Below are 25,566 nucleotides of genomic sequence, written 5' to 3'. Positions count from 1 at the left end.
TAGTCATGCTCCATTTTTGTCACAGAAGAATGCTCTCATCATGCACAACCCCGATGACAAGCCAAGCAATTGTTTCATACTTTAGTAATCTCAAACTTTTTCAACCTTTACGCAATACATGAGCGTGAGCCATGGATATAGCACTATGGGTGGAATAGAATATGATGATGGGGGTTATGTGGAGAAGACAAAAAGGAGAAAGTCTCACATCAACGAGGCTAATCAATGAGCTATGGAGATGCCCACCGATTGATGTTAATGCAAGGAGTAGGGATTGCCATGCAACGGATGCACTAGAGCTATAAATATATGAAAGCTCAACAAAAGAAACTAAGTGGGTGTGCATCCAACTTGCTTGCTCACGAATACCTAGGGCACTTGAGGAGGCCCATTGTTGGAATATACAAGCCAAGTTCTATAATGAAAAATTCCCACTAGTATATGAAAGTGACAAAACAAGAGACTCTCTATCATGAAGATTATGGTGCTACTTTGAAGCACAAGTGTGGTAAAAGGATAGTAACATTGTCCCTTCTCTCTTTTTCTCTCATTTTTTTGGGCCTTCTCTTTTTTTATGGCCTTTCTCTTTTTTTACCTCACTTGGGACAATGCTCTAGAAAATGATGATCATCACACTTCTATTTATTTACAACTAGAACAGAGTATGACTCTATATGAATGCCTCCGGCGGTGTACCATGATATGCAATGAACCAAGAGTGACATGTATGAAAGAATTATGAACGGTGGCTTTGCCACAAATACTATGTCAACTACATGATCATGCAAAGCAATATGACAATGATGAACGTGTCATGATAAACGGAACGGTGGAAAGTTGCATGGCAATATATCTCGGAATGGCTATGGAAATGCCATAATAGGTAGGTATGGTGGCTGTTTTAAGGAAGATATAAGGAGGTTTATGTGTGAAAGAGCGTATCATATCACGGGGTTTGGATGCACCGGCGAAGTTTGCACCAACTCTCAATTTGAGAAAGGGCAGTGCACGGTACCGAATAGGCTAGCAATGATGGAAAGGTGAGAGTGCGTATAATCCATGGACTCAACATTAGTCATAAAGAACTCACATACTTATTGCAAAAATCTACAAGTCATCAAAAACCAAGCATTACGCGCATGCTCCTAGGGGGATAGATTGGTAGGAAAAGACCATCGCTCGTCCCCGACCGCCACTCATAAGGAGGACAATCAAAGAACACCCCATGTTTCAAATTTGTCACATAATGTTTACCATACGTGCATGCTACGGGACTTGCAAACTTCAACACAAGTATTTCTCAAATTCACAACTACTCAACTAGCACAACTTTAATACCACTACCTCCATGTCTCAAAACAATCATCAAGCATCAAACTTCTCTTAGTATTCAACACACTCATAAGAAAGTTTTTACTATTCTTGAATACCTAGCATATTATGATTAGGCAAATTACCATGCTATTAAAGACTCTCAAAATAATATAAGTGAAGAATGAGAGAATCAATAGTTTCTATAAAACAAATCCGCCACCGTGCTCTAACAGATATAAGTGAAGTACTAGAGCAAAAACTATATAACTCAAAAGATATAAGTGAAGCACATAGAGTATTCTAATAATTTCCGAATCATGTGTGTCTCTCTCAAAAGGTGTGTACAGAAAAGATGATTGTGGTAAACTAAAAAGCAAAGACTCAAATCATACAAGACGCTCCAAGCAAAAACACATATCATGTGGTGAATAAAAATATAGCTCCAAGTAAAGTTGCCGATGGAAGTAGAGGAAAGAGGGGATGCCTTCCGGGGAATCCCCAAGCTTTGGCTTTTTGGTGTCCTTAGATTATCTTGGGGTGCCATGGGCATCCCCAAGCTTAGGCTCTTGCCACTCCTTGTTCCATAATCCATCAAATCTTTCACCCAAAACTTGAAAACTTCACAACACAAAACTCAGCAGAAAATCTCGTGAGCTCCGTTAGCGAAAGAAAACAAAAGACCACTTCAAGGTACTGTAATGAACTCATTCTTTATTTATATTGGTCTTAAACCTACTGTATTCCAACTTCTCTATGGTTTATAAATTATTTTACTAGCCATAGATTCATCAAAATAAGCAAACAACACACGAAAAACAGAATCTGTCAAAAACAGAACAGTCTGTAGTAATCTGTAACTAACGCAAACTTATCAAACTCAAAAAAATCAGCTAAAATAGGAAGACCTAGAAAATTTGTTTATTGATTAGCAGCAGTTGGAATCAATATTTTATCACGTTATAGTGATTTTTAACAATTATTTTCGCGAACAGAAAGTTTCTGGAATTTTCTGCAAGATCAAATAACTATCATTCAAGAAGATCCTATAGGTTAAACTTGGCACAAACACTAATTAAAACATAAAAACACATCTAACCAGAGGCTAGAACAAATATTTATTCCTAAACAGAAGCAAAAAGCAAAAAAACTAAAAATAAAATTGGGTTGCCTCCCAACAAGCGCTATCGTTTAACGCCCCTAGCTAGGCATAAAAGCAAGGATAGATCTAGGTAGTGCCATAGTAATAGGATTGATCATTAAAACTCATTTCATATTCTCTACGTTCAGCAGCAAGTTTCCTTTGATGCAAGCAAAAGTAATCAAAAGGGCTAAATTTAATGGGACAAAAGTCCCCAAGATCAATTTTAGGAGGTATAGGTTCCTCCTTCGGCCCTTCGTATTGCACAACCAGTTCATCATTATAAGCATTCTTTTGACAGAACTTTGTGAGCCTATACTCGAGAGAATATCCTAGCTCATTATTTCGAATAGCCAAATCATCATTAAGTTCAGAAATTCTATCAACTAGAACATTGGTAGGGACCTTTTTTCTAAGGTTTTCATTGAAAGCAACATAGTCTAGTGATTGAAAACGCATTATTTCTTCTTGATCAAAGAGGATAGCCTCTATGGGAGGACGGCCAGCATCCACCCTATAATGCGCAAAGATTTCTTTGGCCTCTTTTATTATAAATCTGAACTCATGAGCCAAAAAGATAGTAGCGACACGCTTAACAGAAGAATGCTCAATATTAGAAAATTATAGAAAAATCCTTTGTATGCAAGGGTGCAAGTGCATAAATTGCCTCTCAAGTTCAACTATAAGCATGGCAATAGCGTCCGCAAGACTACTAGTTCTATGAAGAATGGAACTGCCCATAGAAGGCAAAGCACCGACACAAGTAAAGAAATCTTGAATAACCCCTTTTCCAATAATATTGCCACTACCAATTCGAATTTTTTTGTATGCAAGGTAGGGGGTTCTTCAGCAGGAGCATCAGAATTTTCCATGATATTATTATTGTCCATATCGACAATAATTTCCCCAATTTCAGACATAACGGCAGAAAGAGCGAGGGGCAAAAAGGAAAGAAGAAGGCGAACGGAAAAGAGAGGGTGAATAAAACGGCAAGGGTGAAGTGGGGGAGAGGAAAACGAGAGGCAAATGGAAAATAATGTAATGCGGGAGATAAGGGTTTGTCATGGGTACTTGGTATGTTAACTTTTGCGTAGACCTCCCCGGCAACGGCGCTAGAAATCCTTCTTGCTACCTCTTGAGCATTGCGTTGGTTTTCCCTTGAAGAGGAAAGGGTGATGCAGCAAAGTAGCGTAAGTATTTCCCTCAGTTTTTGAGAACCAAGGTATCAATCCAGTAGGAGGCCACGCACGAGTCCCTCGCACCTACACAAACAAATAAATCCTCGCAACCAACGCGATAAGGGGTTGTCAATCCCTACACGGTCACTTACGAGAGTGAGATCTGATAGATATGATAAGATAATATTTTTGGTATTTTTATGATAAAGATGCAAAGTAAAATAAAAGTCAACGGAAATAGCTAAGTGTTGGAAGATTAATATGATGGAAAATAGACCCGGGGGCCATAGGTTTCACTAGTGGCTTCTCTCAAGAGCATAAGTATTTTACGGTGGGTGAACAAATTACTATTGAGCAATTGATAGAATTGAGCATAGTTATGAGAGTATCTAGGTATGATCATGTATATAGGCATCACGTCCGAGACAAGTAGACCGACTCCTGCCTGCATCTACTACTATTACTCCACACATCGACCACTATCCAGCATGCATCTAGAGTATTAAGTTCATAAGAACAGAGTAACGCTTTAAGCAAGATGACATGATGTAGAGGGATAAACTCATGCAATATGATATAAACCCCATCTTGTTATCCTCGATGGCAACAATACAATACGTGCCTTGCTGCCCCTACTGTCACTGGGAAAGGACACCGCAAGATTGAACCCAAAGCTAAGCACTTCTCCCATTGCAAGAAAGATCAATCTAGTAGGCCAAACCAAACTGATAATTCAAAGAGACTCGCAAAGATAACCAATCATACATAAAAGAATTCAGAAGTTTCAAATATTGTTCATAGATAAACTTGATCATAAACCCACAATTCATCGGTCTCAACAAACACACCGCAAAAGAAGATTACATCGAATAGATCTCCACAAGAGAGGGGGAGAACATTGTATTGAGATCCAAAAAGAGAGAAGAAGCCATCTAGCTAATAACTATGGACCCGAAGGTCTGAGGTAAACTACTCACACTTCATCGGAGAGGCTATGGTGTTGATGTAGAAGCCCTCCATGATCGATGCCCCCTCCGGCGGAGCTCCGGAACAGGCCCCAAGATGGGATCTCACGGGTACAGAAGGTTGCGGCGGTGAAATTAGGTTTTTGGCTCCGTATCTGGTAGTTTGGGGGTACGTAGGTATATATAGGAGGAAGGAGTACGCTGGTGGAGCAACATGGGGCCCACGAGGGTGGAGGGCGCGCCCAGGGGGGTAGGCGCCCCCTACCTCGTGGCTTCCTGGTAGCTTTCTTGACGTAGGGTCCAAGTCCTCTGGATCATATTCGTTTCGAAAATCATGTTCCCGAAGATTTCATTCCGTTTGGACTCCGTTTGATATTCTTTTTCTGCGGAACTCTGAAATAGGGAAAAAACAACAATTCTGGGCTGGGCCGCCGATTAATAGGTTAGTCCCAAAAATAATATAAAAGTTTATAATAAAGCCGAATAATGTCCAAAACAGAATATAATATAGCATGGAGCAATAAAAAATTATAGATACATTGGAGACGTATCAGGCGGCTGTGAGAGCAGCACGCTACCAGCAAGCCTTGCGCCGCTACCATAGCCGCAAGGTTCATGCCCGAAGCTTTGAGGAAGGCGACCTTGTTCTTCGGCGCGTTCAGTCGGCCAAGAATACCAACAAGTTGACGCCGACGTGGGAAGGCCCTTATCGGGTAATACGAGTCACCAGGCCCGGCGCAGTCCGCCTGGAGACCGAGGATGCTGTCCCAGTGAGCTACTCCTGGAACATCGAGCATCTCCGCAAGTTTTACCCATAACGCGCGGCTTGCCGGCCCCCCAGCAAGCCACCTTTTGTACAAGCTTTGCCGGCAAGGCATGTAACCCGCTGTACAAAGCCAGGCGCTGACCCTGAGCATAAATAAATGAAGCGCTGGTGCCCTAAGTTATAGCATGTATGCTAGGTTCAGTCTCTTCCTCGGTTAGGGTTGATAGTGCTTAGCGGCGACTAACCCCTAGCCTAGAGGTCGAGTGTGCGTCTTTCTGTCCTCTTTGGTTTGCATGTCACGTGGACATATCTCCTGAGCTGCTTGGGAGAAAGAGGATGGACCGGCGCTCCGGCCCCGGCAAGACAGGATCGCCGGGGGCTGAAGACACAAGGATCCAACCACGGCAAGCCAAGGTTGCCGGGGGCTGCGGATTCAGATAAGTCTTTTATCCCCTGTTATGCACTTCCGTATAGAACTGGGACATATGAAACCTCGTTTATATTCGTAAAACCACCGTGCTCCCCTTTTCCCTCACCCAAGAGCTATCCCCTGGGTCGGAACTTGGTCGTAGTCGCGGTGGCAAGAGAAATAAACGAGGGGCCTAACCCTGCTTCGCCCCTGCCTCCGCCGAGACCGTGAGAATGGTCGACCAAAGCGGGGGGATGGCAAGGCCTGTTGCCGAGCGGCACTGTTTATCTTAAAAATAACAAGGATTCGTTCCTTGGCATGGGCCTCGCTCACGCACAGAGAACCCGGCAAACACCCTTTTTCATTAAAACGTCCCATACAGGTACAGTTCGTACGGAATAAAAAAACATGAGCAAGGGGATTACAAATCTTAAAATTAACAAGTGCCCGCAGGTCGGCGCTACAGACCTCCGTTCCCAAGCTCGCTTTGTGGCGGGCCAATCCCCGAGTTCTCTGGAGCCAAGCTACAAGGAGGAGGAAGCCGATCCAATGTTCATGGCGAAGGTCGCGGCGCAGAAGGCCCCCGATGGGTATGAGACGATGGACGTCGACTTCGTGCCGGCGTCCGGGTCAACCATGGTGCAGGCGGACCAACGGTTCAACCCGGCGATTCTAAATGAGGACCGGGAGGCAGAGGCTCAACTCGACGCGGAGCGCGCGCATGCCGCTGCCATCGAGGCTCTCCTGCAGGCGGAACCGGATGTCGTGGATGTGAACCAGGCAGCGGAGGCTCAACTTGAGGCGGAGCGCGCGGATGCTGCTGCCATCGAGGCCCTCCTGTAGGTGGAACCAGACGTCCTCGACTTGAACCGGGCAGCGGAGGTTCAACTCGACATGGAGCACGTGGATGCCGCTGCCATCGAGGCCCTCCTGCAGGCAGAACCGGACGTCCTCGACTTGAACCGGGCGGCGGAGGCTCAACTCGATGCGGAGCGCGCGGATGCCGCTGCCATCGAGGCCCTCCTGCAGGCGGAACCGGGCACCGTCGACTTGAACCGGGCGGTGCTCTCGTCCGTGCAGAGCACCCACACGTTCCGCGTGAACGAGTAGCTGGAGGCCGAGGACAACCACGGTGCAGAGACACACGTCGGCAGCTACGGCTGGTTCGCGCCGCCAGCCAAAGACGACGAGGCCGTCTCATTCCACGAGCAGTGATAGTTTTTGTTTATGTTGTTGTTTTTAGGGATCTTTTGCTGTGTAAAAACATATATTGTTATGCAAGTCGCCCGACTTTCATCATTTGGGTCACTCTACCATTTCAGGCTGTTGGATGAATATCCTACGTCTCCTAACCCTTCTTCCTCACCTCTTCTTCTTCCCCAACAGACCACCGCACGGGTCATACGGATCCTCCCCAACATGCGGTTGGATAAACATATTATATGAACAAAAATTATGTGTCAGTGGTAGGATGGCTGAGTTTGGTTAGTTCACATGCGGTAGCATGTGTCAGCGAGGGTGTGTTCCCTTGGTTGGGTTTGCGGCGTGCGGGAGCGACTATGTGAGGGTGCGGAGCGGCCGTGTGAGGGCGCGGTGCGACTGCGACAGCCGTGCGCAAGTGTACCTCCTTTTCATTTTGAAAACTTTAGGCAAGCTTGGCAAAAATGTGTGGCGAAGTATGGCAATGCAAGGCCTAGACCCAAACAGGATAAATACGTACGTACTAGGAGTACTTGTGTTAATAAAGAAAGGTGGGGTTTTCCTTCGCGGGATTAATCGATACAAATCCTCGTTTGACGTGTCAATTAATGCGTATTTTTTCTCCAAAGCCCAAAGAGCTAACCATCTCACTCCTCATCACTTGATTAATGCAACACCATGCAAACCAACCTTCTCACTTCCGCATGCATGCAAGGGTATATTAATGTCCTTGGTTGCTAGTATGAGGCAAACCCCATCAATTTTGCCTCGATTAGTGTTAGTGGCCTATTGCAAATTGTAATTTTGATATACTGGCCTTGTGTACAAAAAAATTGGAGGTAGTAACTATTTGACTTCCTTCCCCATTGCGGTGACGTCGACGATATCTCAAACGTTGTGATTTACGAAGGGCATTCGACGTAGAACACTGTTGAGGGAGACCACCGGACGCAAGTGCAGCCTGCAAGCCAAGACAACCGCCTTATTTGCATCCAGGAAGTCCGTTGAACCAAAGGACGCGTAAATGTACTAGTACTACTAGTACACAATAGCGTCGTCTGTCCAACTTAGTGCGGTGAGGTGGTTTCTCGAAGAAGACGATGGAGAAGCGGAGTCAGCGAAGAGTGAAATGATGGTTGCTTCGTCCGTGCTTTGCGATTTGATGCCTCAATGCTTTGTGATTTGTGATAGAAGGGACAGGGGAGTAGACTCTGTGCTCTATACTGTACATGCGTCCAAGCACGGGAGCAAGAGGAGAAACGTTGCATTTTTCTACTCCTTCAATCAATTAATCAGGGAGCTTCTGTCCATCTTTTTGGCTTTGGCAGCACCGTCCACAATGGTTCCCATCGATGCCAAAAGCTATTTTCAAATTTGGCTACACATTGTGGATGCCCTTAACCATACCACTTGGTTTTGCTCCTGTGTGCTATCTATACAAATCTCAATTATATTGATCTAAAAAATTATAGAATCAAGATTAGTAAAAAGGAGGTGATTTTGCCGCGCGGATGGCGGGGGAGGTTTGTTGTTTTTAAAGGATGTTGGCCTGGCGGTTTGCTAACATGTGGTCCCACGTGTCAGTGCTTTACGAAGCTGATCCGCGTCCCACATGAGGCAGAACAACGGCAAAAGCAACACGTGGTTAACTTAAAGAAGATCTTATAAAAAAACTTGAAGAAGATGAGGGAGAAGCGGATTCTGCAACGAGTGAAATGATGGTTGCTTCGTCCCTCCAACTTCTTTTTTAGCATTATTACTTCGTCCCTCCAACTTAACTGCAGAAAAGGTGAAACTTTGTGATTTGACGCCTCATTGCTCATTACTACGCCGGTGCCATGACTGGGGTGCTTCACCCCTGCTGCTCTGCACTGTATTTCGGTATGGCACGTGGACCCGGTAGCATGATGTCCCACATGTCGGCGAACGGGACTAGAACATTTATGAAAGCGAGCGCTCCACTCTTACGACAGAGGAGTACAGGACACGGCGACCCCGTGAACTGTCACTTGTACTGTATAGTACTATAGTTTTGCTGTTTCGCAGGATTCATCGATACAAACCCGATTAAACAGGAAAGGGCGGGGTTTTTCCCGCGCGGTAGATGATACTGGCCATACATTTCAAAGGCAATTTTAATGTATGCAAACTGAATAATTAAGTAACAATATAATATCTAGTAAAACTAAAAACACATATGATTTATTGTGTTAGAGTGTAGTAGTAGTGCTGTATTGCATAGTTGTTAGATGTAACATGCGAGAACGTGTAGAGATGTAGTTTTGGAGGGCCTACAGAGAGAAAAGCGTAATACGGTCACCGAACTTTAGAATACGCTCATTACGATCACTATATACATTTTGCGGTGATTGTATGGTCACTTGCTCACCCTTCAGCATCGGATTACACTCTGTTGACCGGCCAAATAGTCTGCGTGGCACCATGTTGACTAGTTAAACTGATCATGTTCCTTGTGGGTCCCACATGTCAGTTCACATAGGAAAAAGGTCAGATAAACACAAATTTACCTAGGCGCGACAAGACTCCAATCCGTGTGCGGGAATCACCTGGTTGTGTATGTGTCTGTCAGGGCCTGGTGTGTGTGCGTGCACGTGTAGGTTGAGCACTTGAGCATGAGAGTGTGTGTTGGTCGTGTGGTGCGTGCATGCATGCGTGGCTGCGTGTGTATGTGTGAGTGTTGTGTGCGTGCATGGCTGCATGTGTTCGTGTGAGTGTTGCGTGCATGCAGTTCGTGTGCATGCGTGCGTGTGTGTATAATCACCACACCAGCTCCTGTGTGTTAAAACAGACGGCTCAGCATACCAATACAAGACCACCTTGTCCGCTATGCCCGCGGTCATGACTTCGAACCACCGTCCAATATTTTTTTGTCGTTTGTTTTCATTCTTACTAGCAAGATGCCCGTGCGTTGCACGTAACATCAAGATGCATTTGTATGACTAGTTTATCTTGTGAGAGAAAAGGATGAACGAGGGAAGGCCTTATTTGCAAATGTGGAGAGGTGTGTGGGTACCTTTTTGCAAAATTGCCATAGTTTCCTTCCTATCCGTCAGATATAAATCGGACGGCCTATGTTGCAGGATGGCAGGCACACCATCATCACCAACTCTGTTTTTTATAAGAGTGTAGAAGAGTAGATACAAGCCGACAGGTGAGCCCAATGGTAGTGAGATAATGTGATGCAACACTAGAGGTGCAACGTGGAGTGTTTAACTGGTCAACTAGTCGTGTCTTGAGCAAATACAGAGCTGTACGGTGAGCCCGTGACTGTATAATAACCACAAAATGTAAATGGTGACCGTAATGAGTGGATTCTGAAGTCCAATGTATGTATCGTGCTTTCGCTCCAAATACAATGATCGTCACTGTATATATCGCGAGAGAAAGATGAAACATGTGTGAATGTGTTGGGGGCTTAGTTTTAGAGGACCTGGAGATAGTTTGTGTGCATACGTGAAAGGGGCGTAGAGGGGGTGTATGCAATGGGGAGAGAGATGCTCTTCGTTTCTGTTTATTATGACTAACTTTATATATAGTATAAAAATATAAAAATTCACAGTGCGGAATAAATATCATTGTGGGCACCATGCAATGCAAATTAACGTTCGTACTCCTCCATATAACTTTGTAATGTTGTATATATGTAGAAATTCTAAAATAATTTTTTGGCCACACTTTATTCAAAAGGAATGCTGTATGTGAAATAAACGTGAAGAGAGGGCTTTTTAGATCAATGGGGTACGTGATGTAACATGTGTGAATGTGTAGTTGATGTATTTGGCAGGGCCTAGAGAGGTATGTGTGTGTATTACGTATTCGAGAGAGGCATAGATAGAGAGGCCGGCGGGGGGAGGGGGCGTGGGAGAGATATCACGAGAAATGAGAGAGGTCTAGAGAGAGAGAGACTAATATATGATGTCACGGCGAGAGATTCCCTTGAGTGTGTATATGCAAGGGGGGAGGGTATAGAGGCACGCGGAGATTTTTTTGTGTGGTGTCTGTGTTGGTATGTGTGGGTGTGAGAAGATAACGAGACGTGGGGGCAGAGGTGAGGCCCTTGGTTCGGTTCCGTCCTGCGCCACATTGGTCTGCCCGTGACGCATTTAGGGAGACCCATGGATGACTTGTCGTACAAGACAACAATAGCAGAATTGTGAAGGACTCTGTGTCCACTAACAAAGCCGGCTAGGATTTGTAACCCTGGGTTATCGGACTAGGTAACTCTTATCTCTGATGTTACTATTCATCCAACCTAACTTTAAGGGGCATCCTACAGAATGCTCTGCTAGAATCATACTCGTCGATTAGGAAGAGAGGTGTGAGACAATGCGTGAGAGACATGCCTAAAGCTAATGTGCGTACAGGAGACACGCAGGCAGGTCTATGTATATAGAAAGGGTCGATGGGGATTGTGTGTGTGTATGCTTGTGAGAGGAAGAGTGCTTGTGATAAAGGTTAGTGAAAACAGTCGTAAATGGTTACGAGAGGGAGGGACGGTTATATCGAGAGCATGTCTGCGAGAAAGACACCTCGGGAGAGAGTGTGTGAGCCTGTGTGAGAGACCACCGATGGAGAGTGAAACTACACGTAAAATACTGATGTACACATTGATTAAAGATATAAATTGTATCCAAATATTAGGATGGGATCATGTTATCTACAATTCGCGTAAGGAACGGTCATTGATCCATCACACATCTAGATTCTATCGAATTTGAGCATGTCTATGTTATTAATTCGACATAATTGATCCACATAGTTAGTATTTTGAACTCCGGACAATGCATCGCTTTAGCAATCGAATATAAACGTGAGTATAGTTCATGTTGTGTGTGTAAAGCACATTATACATACGAAAGTTACACAATGAACATTATAAATAGCTAGCTATGAACTAGCATACATTTGAATTCAACTTAAGGTGGTTTAAAAAAATCGAATTCAACATGAAGTCCATTCAATTATTTGAATTCGATATCATGGCATTTGTAAATCATACCTAAGTTATGGGGGCACCAATCTTTGCTCAGATTTTGTACATAATAGCATATATAGTCGTGTATAAAATAGATTCAAATTTAGCTCCTACATTCCAAAATTATCATAGTTATAGGATTTTTTCAAGTGTTAAAATTTCGAAAAGAAGCGGATAATTTAAAGAGGTTTTCAAACATACAAGGTCAAATTTAACGTTGTCTATTTAGGTCAATCCTCAAAGTTCAAGAATACTCTAAACGTGAATGCTTCTGTTTCAAAATTTCGAACGAAGCGCCAAAAGAGCATCTACTCGCCCGAAACCGCGTGAGACCAATGTTTGGTAGTACAAGGAAATTACTTTTCTAACTCCGACCCGTGAAACCTACCGGCCCGACGTCCAAAGGTCTAAACCGGGCTAGGTTTGTAGCTTCATCTAGATGCCACGCAACCGCCTCCGAAAAACATTCATACACAATGGCCGCCTAAGCACACATGCGCGCGGCCGAAATCGCTCCCTGATACGTCTCCAACGTATCTATAATTTTTGATTGCTTCATGCTATATTATATTCTGTTTTGGATGTTTAACGGTCTTTATTATACACTTTTATATCATTTTTGGGACTAACCTATTAACCGGAGGCCCAGCCCAAATTGCTGTTTTTTTGCCTATTTCAGTGATTCGCAGAAAAAGAATATCAAACGGAGTCCAAACGGAATGAAACCTTCGGGAACGTGATTTTTGGAACGAACGTGATCCAGAGGACTTGGACCCTACGTCAAGAAAGCAATCAGGAGAGCACGAGACAGGGGGCGTGCCTACCCCCCAGGCGCGCCCTCCACCCTTGTGGGGCCCACGTTGCTCCACCGACGTACTTCTTCCTCCTATATATACCTATGTACGCCCAAACCAACAGAGGCATCCACGAAAACCTAATTCCACCGCCGAAACCTTGTGTACCCATGAGATCCCATCTTGGGGCCTTTTTCGGCGTCCTGCCGGAGGGGGCATCGGTCAAGGAGGGCTTCTACATCAAAACCATAGCCTCTCCGATGATGTGTGAGTAGTTTACCTCAGACCTTCGGGTCCATAGTTATTAGCTAGATGGCTTCTTCTCTTTTTTTGGATCTCAATACCATGTTCTCCTCGATCTTCTTGGAGATCTATTCGATGTAATCTTCTTTTGCGGTGTGTTTGTTGAGACCGATGAATTGTGGGTTTATGATCAAGTTTATCTATGAACAATATTTGAATCTTCTCTGAATTCTTTTATGTATGATTGGTTATCTTTGCAAGTCTCTTCGAATTATCAGTTTGGTTTGGCCTACTAGATTGATCTTTCTTGCAATGGGAGAAGTGCTTAGCTTTGGGTTCAATCTTGCGGTGCCCTTTCCCAGTGACAGCAGGGGCAGCAAGGCATGTATTGTATTGTTGCCATCGAGGATAACAAGATGGGGTTTATATCATATTGCATGAGTTTATCCCTCTACATCATGTCATCTTACTTAAAGCGTTACTCTGTTCTTATGAACTTAATGCTCTAGATGCATGCTAGATAGCAGTCGATGTGTGGAGTAATAGTAGTAGATGTAGGCAGGAGTCGGTCTACTTGTCACGGACGTGATGCCTATATACATGATCATACCTAGATATTCTCATAACTATGCTCGATTCTATCAATTGCTCAACAGTAATTTGTTCAGCCACCATAATACTTATGCTCTTGAGAGAAGCCACTAGTGAAACCTACGGCCCCCGGGTCTATTTTCCATCATAATAATCTTCCGACACTTAGCTATTTTCATTGCCTTTTATTTTACTTTGCATCTTTATCATAAAAATACCAAAAATATTATCTTATCATATCTATCATATCTCACTCTCGTAAGTGACCGTTGAGGGATTGACAACCCCTTTATCGCATTGGTTGCGAGGTTCTTGTTTGTTTGTGTAGATGTGAGGGACTCGTGCGTGGTCTCCTACTGGATTGATACCTTGGTTCTCAAAAACTGAGGGAAATACTTACGCTACTTTACTGCATCACCCTTTCCTCTTCAAGGGAAAACCAACGCAGTGCTCAAGAGGTAGCAAGAAGGATTTCTGGCGCCGTTGCCGGGGAGATCTACGCCAAGTCAAGTCAAGTCAAGACATACCAAGTACCCATCACAAACTCTTATCCCTTGCATTACATTATTTGCCATTTGCCTCTCGTTTTCCTCTCCCCCACTTCACATTTGCCTTTTCTTCGCCTTCTTCCCGTATGTCTTTTTGCTTGTGTTTCCATGTGCCTTCTATTTGCTTGCATCTTTGCTTGCTAAAATTCTATTGATATGGATCCACTTAAAGTGTTCTACTTGGATCATCTTTGATCCTTATGCGCTCGTGCTGAAACCCCAACTAGCCTAGTTGATGGGAAATCTTTAGATGAGCATGCTCATTTTGTGCGTCATTGTTTGTCTGAAAAGGGGAAGCTCTTATGGTATCAAATAAATAGTTTGCTTTGCTATGCTATGCTTGGAATCTTTGTGAAATTTATGATTTTACTTGTTGCTCTAAGAACCCTAAAAAACACCTTCCCTACCTATGTGAGTTTAATGATAATGAAATTTTATCTTCTTATTGAAAGGGTGTTTATAGTTACTATGATATCGAACAAATTGAAGAATTTGTCCTTTTTAAGGGTGCTCATGAAGCTGCTTCTTTGATTGAAAAGTATGATATCACTCTCTACAAATCTGAAAATTCTGACATATTTAAATATTGCTATGAAAACTATGCTCATAATGCCTTTGTTAAAGAATTTATTGAGAGAATGACCGTTGCTTTGGAAGAAAATAATGATATGCATGAATCTATAGATAATTTTGATCCCGATGATTTGATTGAAATATCCCTTGATGAAGATGATACTTGCTATTCTTGTGTCCATGATGCCAATATTTATGAAGACGAATTTGCTATAGTTCCTTATGTTAAACATGAGATCGTTGCTATTGCACCCATACTTGATAGTTCCTTCGATGAAAAGCATGATTGCAATAATCTTATGATAAATTCTCTTGATTCCAATTGTGCTAATAATATGAAAAACCCCAAGCTTGGGGATGCTAGTTTTGCTATGTCTACTACTTGTTGCAATGATCCTGATTGGGGTGATTCTTCTTATGATCTTGAAAATTTATTTAAGCTTCATGATGAATATGAGATTGATAATAGTGTTTGCAATAATATTGAAAGTGGGTTTGGAAGAGTGTCAACTTTATATCCCACATATTTGGAGAATGTTCAATCTTATGAAATTTTTGATAAAAGTGGGTCTGGAGAGGTCATGGCTTTAGTTAATGTTAATCCCACTATTTTGGAAGAGTGTCAACTTCACATGCATGTGGATCGTGTTGAAAATATTTTATGTGATAGCTATTTTGTTGAATTTTCTTATGATCCCACTTGTAATTATTATGAGAGAGGAAAATATGGTTGTAGAAATTTTCATGTTGCCAAATTACCTCTTGTTATGTTGAGATTGCTATTGTTTCTCTCCTCTTCCTTGCATATGCTAGTTTTTGCTTGCTATGATAATTTGTTTGCCTATAAGATGCCTATGCATAGGAAGTATGTTAGACTTAGATGTGTTTTTCACATGCTATATGATGCTCTCTTTGTGTTTCAATTGCTATGTTTCATGTGAGCATCATTAAAATTATCAATGCCTAGCTAGGGGCGTTAAATGATAGCACTTGTTGGGAGGCAACCCAATTTTATTTTTAGTTTTTTGCTTTTTTGCTTCAGTTTAGGAATAAATATTTGTTATAGCCTCTGGTTAGATTTATTTTTATGTTTTAATTAGTGTTTGTGCCAAGTTAAACCTATAGGATCTTCTTGGATGATAGTTATTTGATCTTGCTGAAAATTCCAGAAACTTTCTGTTCACGAAAACAATTGTTAAAAATCACCAGAACATGATAAAATATTGATTCCAATTTATGATGATCAATAAACAAATTATCTAGGTCTTCCTATTTTGGCTGAATTTTTTGAGTTCCAGAAGTTTGCGTTAGTTACAGATTACTACAGACTGTTCTGTTTTTGACAGATTCTGTTTTTCGTGTGTTGTTTGCTTATTTTGATGAATCTATGGCTAGTAAAATAGTTTATAAACCATAGAGAAGTTGGAATACAGTAGGTTTAACACCAATATAAATAAATAATGAGTTCATTACAGTACCTTGAAGTGGTGTTTTGTTTTCTTTTGCTAACGGAGCTCACGAGATTTTCTGTTAAGTTTAGTGTTGTGAAGTTTTCAAGTTTTGGGTAAAAGATTTGATGGATTATGGAACAAGGAGTGGAAAGAGCCTAAGCTTGGGGATGCCCATGGAACCCCAAGATAATCTAAGGACACCAAAAAGCCAAAGTTTGGGGATGCCCCGGAAGGCATCCCCTCTTTCGTCTACTTCCATCGGTAACTTTACTTGGAGCTATATTTTTATTCACCACATGATATGTGTTTTGCTTGGAGCGTCTTGTATTATTTGAGTCTTTATTTGTTAGTTTGCCACAATCATCCTTGATTTACACACCTTTTGAGAGAGACACACATGATTCGGAATTTATTAGAATACTCTATGTGCTTCACTTATATCTTTTGAGCTATATAGTTTTTGCTCTAGTGCTTCACTTATATCTTTTAGAGCACGATGGTGGATTTGTTTTATAGGAACTATTGTTCTCTCATGCTTCACTTATATTATTTTGAGATTCCTACAAAACAGCGTGGTAATTTGCTTTAATTATGATAGGCATTCAAGATTAGTAAAAAATATATTTATGAGTGTGTTGAATACTATGAGAAGTTTGATGCTTGATAATTGTTTTGAGATATGAAGATGGTGATATTAGAGTCATGCTAGTTGAGTAGTTTTGAATTTGAGAAATACTTGTGTTAAAGTTTGTGATTCCCGTAGCATGCACGTATGGTGAACCGTTATCTGATGAAGTCGGAGCATGATTTATTTATTGATTGTCTTCCTTATGAGTGGCGGTCGGGGACGAGCGATGATCTTTTCCTACCAATCTATCCCCCTAGGAGCATGCGCGTAATACTTTGCTTTGATAACTTGTAGATTTTTGGAATAAGTATATGAGTTCTTTATGAATAATGTTGAGTCCATGGATCATACGCACTCTCACCCTTCCATCATTGCTAGCCTCTCTAATACCGCGCACTTTTCGCCGGTATCATACACCCACCATATACCTTCCTCAAAACAGCCACCATACCTACCTATTGTGGCATTTCCGTAGCCATTCCGAGATATATTGCCATGCAACTTACCACCGTTCCGTTTACTATGACACGCTCCATCATTGTCATATTGCCTCGCATGATCATGTAGTTGACATCGTATTTCTGGCAAAGCCACCGTTCATAATTCTTTCATACATGTCACTCTTGATTCATTACATATCCCGGTACACTGCCGGAGGCATTCACATAGAGTCATATTTTGTTCTAAGTATTGAGTTGTAATTGTTGAGTTGTAAGTAAATAAAAGTGTGATGATCATCATTTTTAGAGCATTGTCCCAAGTGAGGAAAGGATGATGGAGACTATGATTCCCCCACAAGTCGGGATGAGACTCCGGACGAAAAAAAGAGGCCATAAAAAAGAGAGAAAAGGCCGAAGTAAAAAAAAGAGAGAAAAAGAGAGAAGGGACAATGTTACTATCCTTTTACCACACTTGTGCTTCAAAGTAGCACCTTGATCTTCATGATAGAGAGTCTCCTATGATATCACTTTCATATACTAGTGGGAATTTTTCATTATGGAACTTGGCTTGTATATTCCAATGATGGGCTTCCTCAAAATGCCCTAGGTCTTCGTGAGCAAGCGAGTTGGATGCACACCCACTTAGTTGCTTTTTGTTGAGCTTTCATATACTTATAGCTCTAGTGCATCCGTTGCATGGCAATCCCTACTCACTCACATTGATATCATTGATGGGCATCTCCATAGCCCGTTGATACGCCTAGTTGATGTGAGACTATCTTCTCCTTTTTTGTCTTCTCCACAACCACCATTCTATTCCACATATAGTGCTATGTCCATGGCTCACGCTCATGTATTGCGCGAAGATTGAAAAAGTTTGAGAACACCACAAGTATGAAACAATTGCTTGGCTTGTCATCGGGGTTGGGCATGATTTAAATACTTTGTGTGGTGAAGATAGAGCATTGCCAAACTATATGATTTTGTAGGGATAACTTTCTTTGGCCATGTTATTTTGAGAAGACATAATTGCTTAGTTAGTATGCTTGAAGTATTATCATTTTTATGTCAATATTAAACTTTTGTCTTGAATCTTTCGGATCTGAACATTCATACCACAATTAAGAGAATTACAATTATGCCAAGTAGCATTCCACATCAAAAATTCTGTTTTTATCATTTACCTACTCGAGGACGAGCAGGAATTAAGCTTGGGGATGCTTGATACGTCTCCAACGTATCTATAATTTTTGATTGCTTCATGCTATATTATATTCTGCTTTGGATGTTTAACGGGCTTTATTATACACTTTTATATCATTTTTGGGACAAACCTATTAACCGGAGGCCCAGCCCAAATTGCTGGTTTTTTGCCTATTTCAGTGATTCGCAGAAAAAGAATATCAAACGGAGTCCAAACGGAATGAAACCTTCGGGAACGTGATTTTCGGAACGAACGTGATCCAGAGGACTTGGACCCTACGTCAAGAAAGCAATCAGGAGAGCACGCGGCAGGGGGTGCGCCTACCCCCCAGGCGCGCCCTCCACCCTCGAGGGGCCCACGTTGCTCCACCGACGTACTTCTTCCTCCTATATATACCTACGTACCCCCAGACCAACAGAGGCATCCACGAAAACCTAATTCCACCGCCGCAACCTTGTGTACCCGTGAGATACCGTCTTGGGGCCTTTTCCGGCGTCCTGCCGGAGGGGGCATCGATCAAGGAGGGCTTCTACATCAACACCATAGCCTCTCCGATGATGTGTGAGTAGTTTACCTCAGACCTTCGGGTCCATAGTTATTAGCTAGATGGCTTCTTCTCTCTTTTTGGATCTCAATACCATGTTCTCCTCGATCTTCTTGGAGATCTATTCGATGTAATCTTCTTTTGCGGTGTATTTGTTGAGACCGATGAATTGTGGGTTTATGATCAAGTTTATCTATGAACAATATTTGAATCTTCTCTGAATTCTTTTATGTATGATTGGTTATCTTTGCAAGTCTCTTCGAATTATCAGTTTGGTTTGGCCTACTAGATTGATCTTTCTTGCAATGGGAGAAGTGCTTAGCTTTGGGTTCAATCTTGCGGTGTCCTTTCCCAGTGACAGCAGGTGCAGCAAGGCACGTATTGTATTGTTGCCATCGAGGATAACAAGATGGGGTTTATATCATATTGCATGAGTTTATCACTCTACATCATGTCATCTTACTTAAAGCGTTACTCTGTTCTTATGAACTTAATAATCTAGATGCATGCTGGATAGCGGTCGATGTGTGGAGTAATAGTAGTAGATGCAGGCAGGAGTCGGTCTACTTGTCACGGACGTGATGCCTATATACATGATCATACCTAGATATTCTCATAACTATGCTCGATTCTATCAATTGCTCAACAGTAATTTGTTCACCCACCGTAATACTTATGCTCTTGAGAGAAGCCACTAGTGAAACCTATGGCCCCCGGGTCTATTTGGCATCATATTAATCTTCCAACACTCAGCTATTTTCATTGCCTTTTATTTTACTTTGCATCTTTATCATAAAAACACCAAAAATATTATCTTATCATATCTATCAGATCTCACTCTCGTAAGTGACCGTTGATGGATTGACAACCCCTTTATCGCGTTGGTTGCGGGGTTCTTGTTTGTTTGTGTAGGTGCGAGGGACTCGTGCGTGGTCTCCTACCGGATTGATACCTTGGTTCTCAAAAACTGAGGGAAATACTTACGCTACTTTACTGCATCACCCTTTCCTCTCCAAGGGAAAACCAATGCAGTGCTCAAGCGGTAGCACTCCCGCCCACTATTTGGGACACCTGGGATTACCATCCTACCCCGACCCGGAGTAGGTCCGAAATTTAAGAGGGGGGTAAAGTTTGTACTTTCCCCAAATTTCAAACAAGAGCGTCCCATCTGTTCAAAAAAGCCAAAAACAAGCGCGTCCCAGACCGAAACATGGTTCTCCCTTAGCTCCCCCCGCCCCCTCCCCCCCGTCTGATTCCCCATTTGTACTCCGTGGGCGCAAAAACTACCTCTCCACCAGCCGCAAAACCCCGGCGTCCTCCGTCCTTCACCCCATCCGACCCATCAACCGCCGCCCTCCTCCATCACGCCGGAGCCGATACCCCGACGTCGTCGTCCATCACAACCTCAACAGCAACGCCCTCCACGGCTAGTAGTTGAAGCCAAGGCCGAGCCGTCCGTACCCAAGCCAGTTCAACCACACCGTCCTGCGCCTCACCGCCGCCGCTCCAAATTCGCCACCGTCCACCGCACCGGAGTTGTTCTTGCTACGCCGTCCTTCGCCGCCTCAGATCTGCTTCCCCTCGCTGACATACGGCCACGACAACGCAGTCAACAATTTGGCCATGGGTTCGTCCAAGCCTGCACCCTCCTCCAGAACATCGGTTTCCCCGGCAAAAAGAGGAAGATCGGCGCGACATGTGGAGGCGACCACACCGGCAACCGAAAATGGTAGTCCTCTTCCCTTATTCGTGCAAATATTACGTGTCTGCTTGCACGGTATTCATCCGACATAAGAAACTAGTTGACCGCTTCTTGATACTAGATGTTCCTAGTTACTCGCGATGCACAAGGTTTCTCCTCATATACTATTTCACCTTAGCTAGACGTCCGTCGCCCCCTGGATTTCAATTCTTGGTCAGGTGATTCCCAATTAACGGAAGCATTCCCTGGCGTAACAGGCGCTAGTCCGCCTATTACACCGGGGAAGCAGTGCCTCGGTGTTTATCTTAGGGGCGTGTGGGGCCTAGAGCTGCTGGCGCGCGATCTGGAGGTCGGCCGGGATTAAAGGGATGGCCTGGGGGCACTGCCAAGCACGGCGGTGGTGTGAGGTCGAGGGGAGGGCGGGGCGGCGGAGGCAGGGGTCTGGGCCGGTGGTCGCTGGTGGTTCGAGAAAGATCGTCAACAGTGACTGGCGGGAGGTAGACGAAGGCCATCTGCCTGTTCTTTATAGATCGGACGTTCATAAAAAATCGACTGACCTATTTATTTTCAATCGACTGTTATCTTGATAGGACCACATGTGGTGGTGTGCTGGAGGAGTACTTGCATTTCCTGTGCTCATATATTACAAAATCATACGGAGTAGAATCTAATTTTGTTTGCCATGCAATGTTGTAGAGCTACCATATGTCTCCTGTCATTTATTTTTCAGCCACCTGCTATCTGCTACTTTTACAGTGCACTAGTTCTGCACACACTTCACCCTTACTCTCACTATTGTGTTTTTATGCAAGGGTATTTCAGACCCCTCCTTGACAGAAGCAGAAAAGAGAAGAGAGAAGTCGCTCCAGCATGGTACGCGGATAGGCGAGACATGTTTCAAGGCTTTAAAGGGTGTAGTGTCAGCAGATGGAGACGGGGAACGTAGCTCTGGAGTTGATGATCTCGCTCGCCGTGAACCACCATCCCAGGTGCTTGCTTTAACTTCACGGTGTCATATGTGGTTGCATGTTGCATATGGTGTCTAGCTTGTATTCGAAAGGCCGAAGTCGGTCTTTATCAAGATAAGGAAAGATATTTTTTACATGAACCACCATCCCGGGAGCACCAGAAGAAAAATAGCTAGTCAGTGCACCGGCCGAGCCAGTGACAAGCCCAGCACAGACATGCATCACCTGGAAGCCAACTAAAAGGCCACGATGGTGGTGAAGCAGCCTGCCTCCCACCAGGCTCTCAGGTCCTAGATGATCATGCTCACCACTCCAGCCGGATGTCTAGCTTGTATTGCTTCCAATTTGGTTAAATTGCATCTGTTTAGCTTACACACTATACCTTTGAATATGACACGCCTTCCTGTTTTTGGTACATACTAGTACATCTGTCTATTAACCATGTTCTTACATCAAGCTAATGTTCTTGTGTATCCCTCATCAATCACTTATGATGAGGCAGTCAGGCCAGTGGATTACTGTGATAAAAGATCCTCATTTAAAGAATGCAGCGTCAGCCTCCCCACATGATTCTCAGGGAACAACAAGGCTAGATGAAGATAGTGAACGTAGCTCTATAGTTGATTACCACATTTCCCCTACACTAGCATCCTCCGTCCGCCACCCCATCCCACCCATCAACCGCCGCCCTCCTCCATCACGCCGGAGCCGATACCCCGACGTCGTCGTCCACCTCAACCTTAACCGCAACGCCCTCCACGGCTAGTAGTTGAAGCCGAGGCCGAGCCGTCTCTACCCGAGCCAGTTCAACCACGCCATCCTGCGCCTCACCGCTGCCGCTCCAACTTCGCCACCCTCCACCACACCGGAGCTGTTCCTGCTACGCCGTCCTTCGCCGCCTTGGATCTGCTTCCCCTCCGCCGACATACGACCACGGCAACACAATCAACAATTTGGCCATGGGTTCGTCCAAGCCTGCAACCTCCACAACATCGGTTTCCTCGGTAAAAAGAAGAAGATCGGCGCGACATGTGGAGGTGACCACACCGGCAACCAAAAAAGGTACTCCTCTTCCCTTATTCATGCAAATCTTACGTCTCTGCTTGCACGGTATTCATCCCATAGAAGACACTAGTTGACCACTTCTTCTTGATACTAGATGTTCCTAGTAACTCGCGATGCACAAGGTTTCTCCTCATATACTATTTCACCTTAGCTAGAGGTCCGTCGCCCCCCCTGAATTTCAGTTTCTGGCCAGTTGATTCCCAATTAACGGAAGCATTCCCCGGCATAATAGGCGCTAGTACGCCTATTACGTCGGGGAAGCAGCGCCTTGGTGTTTATCTTAGGGGCGTGTGCGGCCTAGAGCTACTAGCGCCCGATCTGGAGGTCGGCCGGGATTAAAGGGATGGCCTGGGGGCGCTGCCAAGCACAGCGGTGGTGTGAGGTCGATGGGAGGGCGGGGCGGCGGAGGCAGGGGTCTGGGCCGGTGGTCGCTGGTGGTTCGAGAAATATCGTCAACAGTGACTGGCGGGAGGTAGACGAAGGCCATCTGCCCGTTCCTTATAGATCGGACGGTTCATAAAAAAAATCGACTGACCTATTTATTTTCAGTCAACTGTTATCTTAGATATGACCACATGTGGTGGTGTGCTGGAGGAGTACCTGCATTTCCTGTGCTCATATATTACAAAATCATACGGAGTAGAATCTAATTTTGTTTGCCATGCAATGTTGTAGAGCTATCATATGTCTCCTGTCATTTATTTTTCAGCCACCTGCTATCTGCTACTTTTACAGTGCACTAGTTCTGCACACACTTCACCCTTACTCTCACTATTGTGTTTTTATGCAAGGGTATTTCAGACTCTGCTGCCATGAGAGAAGCCAAAAAGAAAAGAGAGAAGTCGCTCCAGCTTCGTATGAGGGTAGGCAAGACACGTTACAGCGCTATAAAGGGTGCAGTGTCAGCAGATGGAGACGGTAAACGTAGCTCTGGAGTTGATGACCTCGCTCGCAATGAACCACCATCCCAGGTGCTTGCTTTAACTTCGCGGTGTCATATGTGGTTGCATGTTCCATATGGTGTCTAGCTTGTATTCGAAAGGCCGAAGTCGGTAAGATAAGGAAAGATATTTGTTTACATGAACCACCATCCCGTGAGCACCAGAAGACAAATAGCTAGTCAGGGCACTGGCCGAGCCAATGACAAGCCCAACAAAGATAGGCATCACCTGGAAGCCAACTAAAAAGCTACGATGGTGGCGAAGCAGCCCGCCTCCCTCCAGGCTCTCAGGTCCTAGATTATCATGCTCACCACTCCAGCGGGATGTCTAGCTTGTATTGCTTCCAATTTGGTTAAATTGCATCTGCTTAGCTTACACATTATACCTTTGAATATGACATACCTTTCTGTTTTTGGTACATACTAGTACATCTGTGTATTAACCATGTTCTTACATCAAACTAATGTTCTTGTGTATCCCTCATCAATCACTTATGACGAGGCAGGCAGGCAAGGGGACTACTCCTCATTTAAAGAATGCAGCGTCAGCCTCCCGACATGACTCTCAAGAAACAGAAATGCTAGATGAAGATAGTGAACGTAGCTCTGTAGTTGATTACAGCATTTCCCCTACACTAGCATCGCAGGTGCTTGCTCTAACTTGGCAGCGTGATATGTGGTTGCATGTTGCATATGGTGTCTAGATTGTAATTCTTCTAATCTGGTTAAATTGCATGTGTTATTCTGCTTAGTTTATACATTATACCTGTTAATGTGACATGCCTTCCTGCTTTTAGTACATAGTACATCTGTCTATTAAGCATGTCCTCACATAAAACTATTGTTTTTTGTATCCCGCATAAATCAATATGACGAGACACCTTCAGTATATGCAGTGTGATATTAGTTGCATCTTTCATATGATTTATAGCATGCGCTGCTTCTAATTTGTTGAAATGCCATTTATGATGGGACGCTTTTAACTTGGCAGAGTCATATTGGTTGCATATTTCATGTGATGTCTAGCTTGCATTGCTTCTTATTTGTTGAAATGGTTTCTGCTTAGTTTACACAAACAGTTGTGAATATGCCATGCCGTCCTATTTTTCGTATTATTCCATCCTGGAATCATGTGTTTGCCTTACATCAAAGTAGTGATTGTTAGTATCATGCACGAATGAGTTCTGAAGAGTGAATTTTATTGCTTTTTCTTGTTGGTTTTACTTGGCAATTCACAATCAATAAAGCGGAAGGAAGTTAGCAAGGCAGCGGATGAAGGTGCTCCTTCCAAACAGAGGGCCTCTACATATTCTACTCCTCCATCCCCCCAAGATGATTTCGAAGACAACACATGCATAGACACTCAACGTAGCTGTGTTGGTGATGAGCACGTCTCCCCTAGTGCACCATCACAGGTGCTCCCTCTAACTTGGCATTGTTATATGTGGTTGCATGTTATGTATGATGTCTAGCTTGTATTGCTTCTAATTTTGTTGAATTTCATCTGCTTACTTTACACATTATACTTCTGACTAAGACACGTGTTCCTGTTTCTATAACATACAATATCTGTCTATCACACCATGTTCTTACATCAAAGTACATTTGTTCTGAAGAACTAAATTGGTATTCGTTTTTCTTGTCGGCTTGACTTAACATGGCACATAGAAAGAGGAAGCAACACAGAACGACAGGGAAAGGGAAGCGGAACAATCCTACAGATTCTGCTGGTACTGATGGTCCAATAGAAGGTCAAAGTCCAGCGGAAAATTGTACCGACAGGGTATCCCGTGCAACACGAGCTGCAGAACAAGCCAAACAGAAACAAATAGCTGCCGCCAAACAAGCAGAGACAGCCCAAGTTGTTGCAACACATTCCACAGTACCACCAGCTGCACGATTTACTCAA

The sequence above is a fragment of the Triticum aestivum genome, chromosome 4D (genome assembly GCF_018294505.1).
Source record: "Triticum aestivum cultivar Chinese Spring chromosome 4D, IWGSC CS RefSeq v2.1, whole genome shotgun sequence".
Classification (NCBI taxonomy): Eukaryota; Viridiplantae; Streptophyta; class Magnoliopsida; order Poales; family Poaceae; genus Triticum; species Triticum aestivum.
The sequence above is the reverse complement of the archived record's forward strand: the minus strand, read 5'-3'. Positions refer to the sequence as shown.